The 12,369-nt window shown below is 39.4% G+C and overlaps 1 long non-coding RNA gene across 1 annotated transcript; it reads right to left on the reverse strand.

Annotated features, from left to right (window-relative positions):
• Positions 1–8,534: 8,534 nt before the first annotated feature.
• Positions 8,535–10,108, reverse strand: LOC132893739 (uncharacterized). Its single transcript, XR_009655585.1, has 2 exons — positions 10,007–10,108; positions 8,535–9,097 (listed from the first exon to the last, which is right to left on the reverse strand). It is a non-coding gene; the product is annotated as an uncharacterized LOC132893739 (long non-coding RNA).
• Between the last annotated feature and the right edge of the window lie 2,261 nt (positions 10,109–12,369).

A 12,369-nucleotide genomic window follows, 5' to 3' on the forward strand; every position in this document is an offset into this window, starting at 1 on the left:
TCGTAACAGTAACTCTGCTTCACCACTCCACCCCTTCGTTAATTATTTTCCGACAATAGAGTGTCTTTTTTTTTTTTTAGTACTCTGTCCCAACATTAACATTTCTGCTTTAAAGGAATATGCCATGCTCTGACTCTGAAAAAAGCTTTGAACTGCACGCTGCGGTAAAGCAGGCAGGTGCTTCCTGTTGCTTTTTTTTTTTTCTGCAGGATGCATCATTTTGTGCATGTCTTTTGATCCAGTTCTATACAGTGCAGAATCTAGTTTAGTAGATCACTGTCCTGGTGTTGAACTCAGTCAATGCTAACAGTCAAGGATGAGGGTGAAAAAAAAAACAGTGTGGTTTGTTACATTCCATTTCTAGTGAAACTCTGCTGAAGGTTTCAAAAGCGTTAAAGAGAAAAGGAGCGTATACCACAGAAGTGTCTGTCATGCGAAATGAACAAAAAAGCAATAATTCCCAGAAAAGGAATTATAGACTAAAGTAGAAACACCCGGTTTTCTCTCAGACATCCAGAACGACAAGATCCATAAACACCTAGCCACCTAGCTAACATAAAACATCATTAAAACATGCCATTTACCTACACTGGAAATGCTAACTGGTACTTGCTAGCTTGTTTATATTCAAGCACCACTTGTTATTTTTCACTGACTAAATGACGAAGCTTTTAAAAAATGCTGTTCATATCAGTGAGACAAACTTATATCTGTTAGCTGAATTCGTAATTCAAAACACCACCAAGACATTTCCAGTCAGTCACTGAGGTAAACTTAGCTGTAATTCAGAAAACGCTAACACTTATAAATTGCTAACAAATATCTGTAGCTCTGCTCTGGCTGATGCGCTTCATTTCAAGTAATCTGCTAGCTAAGAAATTAGCAACAGTTTCGACAGCTACTTCTCTGTTTACTGTGTTCACTGAGGTACTTCCAGTTACAGCTCTGCAAACTGAAAGAAAACCCGAAATAAGTTAACAATGCTAGCTGGTCCTGGCTTTCTAGCTTTTCTAGCAACACGACAAGTTTGACCCCAAATAATCTTCATTCAGGAACATGTAGGAGTTGAAAACCTGGTGAGAAAATATGAAAAATTCTGACATGCTAGATTTTTCATTGTGGTGTCGCGGGATGTCCCAGATGCCACATTGCTGTTCTTCGATCGTGTCACCTGACAAGGCCTGTTCGCGTTTTCTGACACTCATATTTGTCGGAAAATTTATCAGCCACGACAAAATCGTGTCAAAATCAGGCTGAATCGTGTAGTCTGATCCCAGGATTCCCGTTAGCCTCTTTGTGTGGAGATTTTATTGATTTATTATTTAAGAGTTATTCCTCGAAATCGAGTTGTACGTGAGCTGATAGCTGACGAGGCGCGTAGCACCGAGATCGAGTGGAATAACCGTTTTATTCTATCCACATTCACTGGATTTTGAGAAACAGAGCATTTTTAACAAATTCAATACATAAAAACTTTATACAAAACATCCGACAAAATCATTTCCGCTTAGAATGTAAATAAACTGGCAAAATGACAGGAGCAATTTGTGAAAAATGCTATAATAATAAATTATTATTATTATCATTATTATTATTATTATTATTATTGAAAGATTAAAAAAGATAAGTTCTTACTATCAAATACTTTCATTCCATATTTTGTTGCTTTTTTAATTTTTGGGAGTTTTGTTTTCGAGTACAGTTTTTATTTCGTCCTCGGTTGGTTCAATAACGCTTCGCCATTTTCTTCTTGTTTAGGTTTTTTTTTTATGGTTGGCAAACCAACTTAAAGGTGCATTACTGCCACCGACTGGGCTGGAGTGTGGAACAGGAAATATGGGGGGGGATATATTCTTTTAGCTATTTCTGTTTCTTTTGAATACTTGATAAAGTGATATATCTGACTTGTTGTGCACTGCCATTTTGTTTTTCTCCCCTCATGGTATATGAACTGATATCCTAGTAGTAGAGTAGCCAATCAGAGTGCGTGATTGCTCATGTCCAGTGAATGTGGATAGAATATTTAACAATTACTCTCAGAAGGTGAAGTGAATATCAGTGAATAATAATTGAGATGAAGTCGAGGCTCAGATATTCACTGAGCCTGAGGCAGTAATTGTTTTAGAATAAATACACAGGTGGAAAATTTTTTTAAGAATCATATACATTTTTTTCAAACTTCAAAAGCTTCATGTAAATGTAATAACTTTGCAGCACAGACTTGTATCACTGATTTACGCCGAGTCACATAAAATCCTTTGTTTTGAAATCGATAAAATAAATCCCAGCTCCACCTCCCTTTGAATAGTTTTAGACCAAACTTCAGAGCATCTTTAGTGCTTTTAGGAACAGCATTTTCTTTCATCATTTGTAATTCTTCCTCACTTACAGTGACAAAGCGATTGGAGCCATTTTGCCAAGTCGCTTGAGGTGATTATTGAGAAATATTCTGAGTTTCTCAACCAATCAGTGCACACGATTTACCGCCTGCGTATTTATACTAAATAACCAATAAGTCATTCAACTCCCGAAGAACTGAAATATCAGTATGTGGTAAAATCTCATCTCATCTCATTATCTGTAGCCGCTTTATCCTGTTCTACAGGGTCGCAGGCAAGCTGGATCCTATCCCAGCTGACTACGGGCGAAAGGCGGGGTACACCCTGGACAAGTCGCCAGGTCATCACAGGGCTGACACATAGACACAGACAACCATTCACACTCACATTCACACCTACGCTCAATTTAGAGTCACCAGTTAACCTAACCTGCATGTCTTTGGACTGTGGGGGAAACCGGAGCACCCGGAGGAAACCCACGCGGACACGGGGAGAACATGCAAACTCCGCACAGAAAGGCCCTCGTCGGCCACGGGGCTCGAACCCGGACCTTCTTGCTGTGAGGCAACAGCGCTAACCACTACACCACCGTGCCGCCCCATGTGCTAAAATATTATCAATAATTGTAATGTTGTGTTGCAAAATCTCAAACTGTGAAGAAAAGAAAAGACAAATGTGGCATTATAACGTTCAGCCAATAATCTGTGAACCCCATCTGATGCAGAGACATTAGTTTTGAAACCTGATGATGGTAAATGTCCTGTGCATGCACATGGATACTTTGCTCATACATATATAAGATCAGATAATGCACAGGAAAGACAATGATCTACAGTAGGCGTTTGCTTCCTTGCAAAAAAAAAAGTAGCACGCATGAATATCTTGCTTTAACCGTGTGTGTGGCACACAAAAGGAAAAAAAAAAGCATAAGAACTAAAATACATCCCATATGTTCTCACTAGCAAGTGACAAAGCGAATGTTTATTTTCTATGTACGTAACACCGAGCAACGATTTCGGCAACAAAACAACGTCTGAAGTATAAAACCGTGGTTCCATCTTGTCCTGTCATATATAGAAGGTAAATATGAAGATAAATAGAGATGGAAGGATGTAGAAGAGATCGCTCTTGCTTGAAATGAGATCGCTAGTACAGTTTGAGTTAGCTTGCTTTGCTAATCTAATCTGAGAATGGCGATAGAGCGAAGCAAAGCATGTAATAACTAAATCGAACTTTTAAACACAAGTGGTGTGTATACTGTAAATTGTAGAGTGGGTTGTTGGCTGTATTTTTAGGCCACGCGCCCACAACTGCTTGCTAGCGTGAACGTCGTATAAACCAGGAAAGCTAATTTAATCTAATCGGAATGTGTCATTTGCAAACGTGCTGAATCTTTGATTCGGTTATTTTAACAGGCATGCAAACTGGTCAGGGGTGAAAAAGGTGAGAAGGATGCACGGGGACACGGCACGCGCGCAAAAGTACATTTCGTAGTCTACGTTACAAAAAAAATTGCAACCAGTGACATCTTGAATTTAATACAGTACAAAATAACTTTCCATAAACATGTCTTAATAAGTTACTGTTGAGTGGCCGGTAAATTGTACCATTTATTTGTCAGTGGCCGGTAAAGTTTGATATTTTGTGAAGTTAATTTTCACCCCTGTGTACAACACAGTGGGCTATTTACAAAAAGGTATATATTACTGCCTGTGCTATCTAACAGACCTACCCCAGAGGACACACCTGGCCAATCCCTGTCTGTCAATTTTCTTAAAGGCATCACCTATGTGAAATCAGGGGCGGATCTAGAAAAATATTTATGGGGTGGCAAGAGGGGGGCAGGAATTTTTGAGGGGTGGCAACGTATTACAGACATGTATATATACCGAATTTAATCACAGTTTGACGACAAATAGTATGTACACACTACAAAAGGGCACAGACTGCCATTTACAAACTCATACAGATAAACTTAATCTCATGCCTTTATTGTTCACGAAGAACACACATTCTCAGATGAGGTCTATACCGTTTCTGGACAGTTTTATACTGTATATGCAAAAGAACAGACACTAAAAAACAACAATAACAACACTGCTTCAAGTTCAGCATGATTTAAACCATTTACACCAGTGTCACATTTTATAGTTTTTTCCCTCACGCTTTGTAAAGGCTCACCAGTGAGCAGAACATGAACTTGTCATGCCTACAACAGCTGAATGCGGCGATTTCCATGTTGCTCAGCAAAACGCTTCACAAATTTATCAAGATCTAATGCTTTTGTGCGCTTTGATTCAATGCTGAGTACAGCCAAACTTGATAGTCTCTTTTCTGTCATAGTCGACCGCAAATAAGTCTTTATGAGCCTGAGAGATGAAAAACTTCGTTCACAGGATGCTCACAGGCAAGACAACCGCTATTTTACACAACCTGAACAACTCAAAAAAAAACATCATCATCATCTTGGTATGGGTCCAAAAACAGTGAACTCCATGAGAGTGGTAGGACTCTCCTGTTCCCCCTTTTTTCTGTCTAGTACTCTCCTCGTCTGATGTAACTCATGTTTAAGATCCTCAATATTTGAATCATAAGCTTCAGCCAATAGCAATGCTTTCCTTGACAGACGGTGAATCAATATTAACTTTTGTGGCCGACTTTACACAAAACTAATGTCAGACCTAGCTAACATTAGGCCAAAAAAAAAAAAAGTGTGTTTCAGGTAACATGAAATACTAAAATAAGGTCGGTAGGTAGGAAATTTTTTTCTTAATTTGTTTTATTTTGTTCGAAAAAATTAACACAAGTAAACATCTTACAAAATAGTATTTTGGCACAGAATCCTTTATACCACACATCATAATAAAATAAGTGTTTTAAATCTTTAAACGAATAAAAAAAATATCGCAAGAGTTCGAGTTATGATCTGCGGAAGCGTATTGCTGCCACACTCAAAAAAAATTGGCTTAGACTCAAGTAATTACGTGAAAAGATATTGTTAACAGAGTTATCACGTTTTTACAATATATTTATCATGTAATAACAATTTCATGATACGAAATTATCACGTAATTTCATGATATTTTCATGTGATAATGTGAAAACACCTTATCAAGAAATAACGTGAAAATATGGTTGAACGTCCTAGGCTCGGCTACTTCCATTAAAAGCAGCCGGCCTCGCCCAGCCTACTGTAGAACTTGGGTCGAGCAAAAACACGGAGCAAAAACATGGCTGAATCCTGAATAACTCCTATTTGTATAAATAGGGGACTACATAGGCGGCAAAATGTAGTGTTTTTCCCTGCCATGGAAGTGCACTTGTATACTGAAGAGGAAGCAATTTGCATTACAGCCAGGAGGGCTGATAGAAGTGGCAAAACATTTTACTTTTTATCGTTTCTTTCACAACTTGAATGCGTTGAAACAAAAAATTATGACAAACTAACGCCACTTACACTAAAATATCGAGGGAAACTTGTAATAAAAACTTTACGGTCGGCAATTTCGACGCGGAAATTCTCGATCGGTCGGGTTACCGGAAACACACTTTTTTTTTTTTTTTGCCTTACATGTATAGTTAGCTAAATAACCTTCTCCAACCTGATTTTTATCCTCTCAAAATCAGCATCGCAACTATGCTAGCACTGTTCATTCATTATAATTTCATTTTTTGATAGATAGTTAATCAGCTTTTACCCCTTTCCTCCCGTGTCTCCTTTCCTCGCGACTCCTGGCTCCCTCGCTTCGCGCCTCTCAATTTTCCAAAGCAACCAATCTCTGGCGTTATCTCTCTCGTGCTGCATTCGCCACAGTCGGACATTGGAAATTCGCGCACGTAAATGTCAAATTGGCCGTAATTTTTCTTTGAATTCGTCGCTGCCAACTGGGGTAGCAGCAGGGGTGGCAAGGCTTTCTTTTAGAGTGGCATATGCCACCCCGGTAGATCCGCCCATGGTTATTCACCCCCGAGCGCGCTGGAAACTGTTCCATTGGTATTCAGATTCAGTCGCGAGATGAGGTTGCCAGATCTCTCTATAAAAAGGTGACTTTGCGGTCTGAATCTGTGGAATATTCGTAAGCGAGGACTGGCAACCAGCAGTGGGTTGTGCACCAGCTGATCGGAACTCCAATGGAAAAGAAGCGTGTTAGTAACTGTTTATCTTGATTGGCTGTAACCTTGTAAGTGAAATGTTTGGCAACAATAGCGTTGTAGCCTGCCTACCCCCCCCCCCCAAAAAAAACTCTTCGGATCTACACGATTCACACAAGTGACCTATTTTGGGACCAAAACGGCGAATTTCGCCGAAAGGTGAGGAGTTTGCATGTGTGTTTTAGGTGAACGTTGGAAGTCGACTCACCTTTCTACAGAGTTTTATTTATTTCCAATAAATAGATCCTTTGTCGCTCTCACTGAACAATAATCACCATCATGAGATAAAGACCAACAACTTTCGCTAGTTCTTGGAGGAAAACGTCAATGAATCGTTTGCGAATCAACTCTCATCAGAGTCCTCTAATTCACTTCGAGCCAGACTTTCCATCACAAGTAGCACAATACGAATTAGCACCTCTGTAATGTTTAAGACAAAAAAAAAAAAAAATCACACAGTAGTACATTAATGTAATGTGTCTGATATTTTCTTTCAAGTTCATCCAAAGTTTAAACTCATTACATTTGTGTTTGGGATCATCCATGTGTTTACTTTTAAGAAGCTGGCATTAGCATACTAATCAGCTCAGTGCTTTAAATGCTGATAGACTTGGCTCTCTGTTTTTAATTACAATAGCTGTGTCTTAATCTCAGATTTTAAAGATTTAACTCTTATGAGTCAGTAAGGCTGAGGTTAGTTCAAGGCTGAATGATTAACACAAACCACACAAGACTGCTGAAGTTTATGCTACTGACAACCATTGGATATTTTAATCTTTAAAAATTGACAGAACTGATTTTCATATGAGATTTTTGTTGCTGTAGTTGTACTGAAAGTTCTGCCATTGATGTGAGCCTGGAATAATTTCTTGTAAATTTAGAATTAAAAGGAAAAAAAGTGTTAGTGATGAGAAAGTTAAGCCTTTAACCTTCATGTGCTCAGATTCTGTCCCAGTTGTGACCTGCACTGGATAAAAGTCTCCTGAATAAATGAACTAACTCCAACTCCATCAAATTTGACAATAGGGAGCTCCATGTTGCCTTTGGTACCCTTTTCAGCATGTTCTTTACACCGTTCTTCAGAGAAAGCTCTCCCCTACTTGAGGTTCAGGCACCACTTTTCACAGCCTGCTGCCTCCTGGTACCAGACAGAACTATGGCAAAACACTTTAATACACAGTCAAAGAGGACCCATTTTAGAGGCCTACCATGATCACAAAAGCCATCCTTAAGCTCCCTGAAGAGTTGCTGCTCAGGAACATGTCCAACCTTGATAAACCCAACCATCTTAGTTTCCTCTTAGCATTGTCCCTACTGTGTTGGTCATTCCTCTCCTAAGGACTTCCTGGCTCATATGTTGCCACCATTTGATATGCAGTATTTGCCTGAGGGATCATTCATGGAATACCTTGCACTATCTACATTGCCCTCAGAAATAACACCGAACACCAAGGAGAATCTTGGCATCCAGAAAAGACACCGATTTGATGAAAAATAAAGCATGCCATAAATATCTTGCTGGCAGAGAAAAAGCCTTCCAAAGATCTAAGGGAACATCAACTTTACTCAATTTTGAAAATTAGGTTCTGCTTTGCTGAGGTCTCTGGAACTCAACCCCCCCCAAGAGCCAATATGAGAGGAGAAAACCAGCTTCAAGTCACACCTCACCCAGTTGGGACACAAACCAATTGCATGAAATTTAAAGTCACATTCGTCTTGTGCAAAAGTGTAAAGCTAGCGTTACACCACCTTGAACTCAACATGCAATTTTACTTTAGAGACCAAAGCAAAGATGGTATGCATGGCTTTGAAGATTCTTGACACCCTAGATAAGTTTAATCTACATTGGTTTATTAGGAAAAACGTAATTCCCCTCCCCCCAGCACCTTGATCCAATCAAGGTGCAAGAATCTGCTCTACTGGAACAGCCTAGTCAAGATAGTTTCCTGTTGCCGATCGAAAAGCTGAATGACAAAGATGTGACAAACTCCACTGATCAGACATCAAAGGAGGAACTGAGCAAGGAGTAGAACAGACAAAAACTAGTGAAGTAAGCTTTTATTGGGGGCCATTACAATTATGGTTACTCATACAAAAACAGGATTTTAGTTAGGGACATTGGATTTAAAATCCAATGTAAAAAATGCCATTCAATAAGTCCTAAAAGAACTTCTACAGCAAACTAAGTGAGAAACACAGAGTGAACAGGTCAATTCTTCATCCGCCTCAATCAGCACAGCTCGATTTCCTGGGCATCAGAGGAACTGAATTTCAGGAGTGACATTCCCAAAAGAGCTTCATTTTGTAGATCCTTAGTCAAGTCAAAACAGACTCCTTTAATCCACTGCAGGCAGATCTCCAGTAGGTGACAGGACATCTTTTCCACCTCGACTCAAGAATTTAGAAAGCTCAGCTCTTTGGGTGTGGCTCCATCCATTGTTACTCAGGATCTCCCCAGCATGAGCAATTCAGCAGTGGAGATCATGGAGCAGAGACACTAGCAGGCCAGCAGGGAGGATGAGGCTGAGGATGCTGGGCAGAACCAGGAATCCATCGTTTGGCGTCGTGCTATTTGTACTATTTACTGGAGGAGATTGTGCATCAACCTAGGGATGGGCAAAAAGGAGTCAGATCAAGAACATTAAAAATCTGGTGCAGGAATCCACCGGTCACCATTTTAGAGACATGAAAATGGTTACACGATCACAATATTCTATCAGCTTCTCCAACAGTGAACCAGGGAGTCAGTGGCACAGGAGCTCACACAGCTGTACCAGTCACAAAACCAGGCTGGAGCTATTGGGCAGACTGATTAGATCTTTCAAATAATCAGAATCCATTGAAAACTCAGGAGTAGCATTATGAGAGTGGAGGAATATGGCCATGTCAGAACAGATTAAAGATCAGGAAAAGTGAAATGGTGAAAAGGCAGGACTCATAGGATAAACTTAAGTTTTAAATAAATAAAACCCTGCTCCTGTTAACAGAAAAAGGATTGTTCCCGCCCCCTTAAAATAAAGGAAGGAAAGAAGCCCCTCAAGTTCCTCTTACACCTAAACCTTAAAAAAAAAAAACCCCACCCACAACCCCACCCAGAGCACCAAGCTCATAACCTTCCAGATCAATTACATGAAGTCACCTAAAAACACACTAATCTTAAAACCTATTAAAAACTAATTACATGCATCTGAGCTTCTCCATTTAGTAAAATCATGTTTGTTTATTAATTTTGTTAATTAGAAGGCACTAGCAACCTGTTCTTTATAATAAAGACTGAAAATCTAATAAAGTGAGGAGGAGAATCCAGTGAGCAGAGTTCAGATAGAATAAAGATTAAGCTAAATAAGACATCAAGAAAAAAAGTTTCCTAATTAATTAATTTAAAAACCCTGAAGCATGCAGAGTGCAGTGACCACATGCATCAGTATTCTGCAGGATTTATACACTGAAGATTAAACAAAGACTGGAGAAATAAAATAAATACAGTATATTAACTCTATGTGTGAGACACAAACCTGTGTTGAGAAAAGCACAGCCAGCAGCACCACACACACCGTTAGAACTTTAATCATGGTGAAGGCTCCTCAGGGCTCCTGATCCACACCAAACTCAAATTACTCTCTCACACACACAGACAGACAGCAAGAGGCTTTTATACAGCAAACTCCTGGTGACGTCATGGGGACGCCCCTCATCCCTCTCTCTCTCTCTCTCCCTCTCTCTCTCTCAGTGGATGTAAACTTTACACTTTTAAATCCTTGAGCTGATAACTTACAGATAAAACACTGGAATTCAAATAATGCATTTGTAAATTATCACTCTTTTATTAATAATTTAATGAATGTGTAGTTATATTTATATTTCAGTACATTTGCTTTGAGAAAAATCCTGTTTATATTCATGTTGTGAAAGTGGACCAGAGCTCGGCCCGTTGCCTTGGTAACAGCGCCATCTTGTGTTTGGTAGATTGTTAGTGAAGGAGAGTCCTGTTCAGTGGTGTTGAATGGTATTGGATGTGATTTGTGGTATTTGATCTGTAGTATTTGTTGTGTGGTATTTGATGTATGATAGTTCCTGTGTGGTGTTTGATGTGTAGTATTTGATCTCTGGTATTTTTTGTGCAGTTTTTCATGTTTTGTTTTTGATGAGTGGTATTTGTTGTGCGATATTTAATGTGTAGTATTTTGCGTGCAGTATTTAATGTATCGTATTTGTCATGTGGTATTTGATTCTCTGGACTTGATGTACAGTGGTGCTTGAAAGTTTGTGAACCCTTTAGAATTTTCTATATTTCTGCATAAATATGACCTAAAACATCATCAGATTTTCACACAAGTCCTAAAAGTAGATCAAGAGAACCCAGTTAAACAAATGAGACAAAAATATTATACTTGGTCATTTATTTATTGAGGAAAATGATCCAATATTACATATCTGTGAGTGGCAAAAGTATGTGAACCTCTAGGATTAGCAGTTAATTTGAAGGTGAAATTAGAGTCAGGTGTTTTCAATCAATGGGATGACAATCAGGTGTGAGTGGGCACCCTGTTTTATTTAAAGAACAGGGATCTATCAAAGTCTGATCTTCACAACACATGTTTGTGGAAGTGTATCATGGCACAAACAAAGGAGATTTCTGAGGACCTCAGAAAAAGCATTGCTGATGCTCATCAGGCTGGAAAAGGTTACAAAACCATCTCTAAAGAGTTTGGACTCCACCAATCCACAGTCAGACAGATTGTGTACAAATGGAGGAAATTCAAGACCATTGTTACCCTCCCCAGGAGTGCTGAACCAACAAAGATCACTCCAAGAGCAAGGCGTGTAATAGTCGGCAAGGTCACAAAGGACCCCAAGGTAACTTCTAAGCAACTGAAGGCCTCTCTCACATTGGCTAATGTTCATGAGTCCACCATCAGGAGAACACTGAACAACAATGGTGTGCTTGGCAGGGTTGCAAGGAGAAAGCCACTGCTCTCCAAAAAGAACATTGCTGCTCGTCTGCAGTTTACTCAAGATCATGTGGACAAGCCAGAAGGATATTGGAAAAATGTTTTGTGGATGGATGAGACCAAAATAGAACTTTTTGGTTTAAATGAGAAGCGTTATGTTTGGAGAAAGGAAAACACTGCATTTCAGCATAAGAACCTTATCCCATCTGTGAAACATGGTGGTGGTAGTATCATGGTTGGGGCCTGTTTTGCTGCATCTGTGCCAGGACAGCTTGCCATCATTGATGGAACAATGAATTCTGAATTATCCCAGTGAATTCTAAAGGAAAATGTCAGGACATCTGTCCATGAACTGAATCTCAAGAGAAGGTGGGTCATGCAGCAAGACAACGACCCTAAGCACACAAGTCGTTCTACCAAAGAATGGTTAAAGAAGAATAAAGTGAATGTTTTGGAATGGCCAAGTCAAAGTCCTGACCTTAATCCAATGGAAATGCTGTGGAAGGACCTGAAGCGAGCAGTTCATGTGAGGAAACCCACCAACATCCCAGAGTTGAAGCTGTTCTGTACGGAGGAATGGGCTAAAATTCCTCCAAGCCGGTGTGCAGGACTGATCAACAGTTACCGCAAACGTTTATTTGCAGTTATTGCTGCACAAGGGGGTCACACCAGATACTGAAAGCAAAGGGTCACATACTTTTGCCACTCACAGATATGCAATATTGGATCATTTTCCTCAATAAATAAATGACCAAGTATAATATTTTTGTCTCATTTGTTTAACTGGGTTCTCTTGATCTACTTTTAGGACTTGTGTGAAAATCTGATGATGTTTTCGGTCATATTTATCCAGAAATATAGAAAATTCGAAAGGGTTCACAAACTTTCAAGCACCACTGTATTTGTGTTGTATGGTATTTAATGTT

Source organism: Neoarius graeffei, chromosome 11 (assembly GCF_027579695.1).
Source record: "Neoarius graeffei isolate fNeoGra1 chromosome 11, fNeoGra1.pri, whole genome shotgun sequence".
NCBI classification, from domain to species: domain Eukaryota; kingdom Metazoa; phylum Chordata; class Actinopteri; order Siluriformes; family Ariidae; genus Neoarius; species Neoarius graeffei.